Source organism: Bison bison, unplaced genomic scaffold (genome assembly GCF_000754665.1).
Source record: "Bison bison bison isolate TAMUID 2011002044 unplaced genomic scaffold, Bison_UMD1.0 scf7180017864495, whole genome shotgun sequence".
Taxonomy (NCBI): Eukaryota; Metazoa; Chordata; class Mammalia; order Artiodactyla; family Bovidae; genus Bison; species Bison bison.
This window is the reverse complement of record NW_011495054.1, coordinates 6,024,368-6,024,679: the sequence shown is the minus strand read 5'-3', so window position 1 is coordinate 6,024,679 and position 312 is coordinate 6,024,368.

Genomic DNA, 312 nt, shown 5'->3' with positions numbered 1-312 from the left:
ACTAAAAAAAAAGAAAAACAAAAAACAATTAAAAAAACAAACAAAACAACCCGCACATTTCTTCGTACAATGCCACAGTGGAAGGAACACAGGCCTTCAATTATTAAGACCTAAATTTGCAAAAAACTTGGAGCTTGGTTTTTTGTTTTGTTTTGTTTGAATCAAACCACCACATCATTTACAATTTTTACACGTTCTAATTATTCGGTTCCAAAACACCAAACTTGTACTGCACACGGTCCCCATGGAAAGGCCCCCTCAGCAGGACAGCCACAGATGCTGCCATGAAAGGGCAGCAGGGTGCCCTCCTCC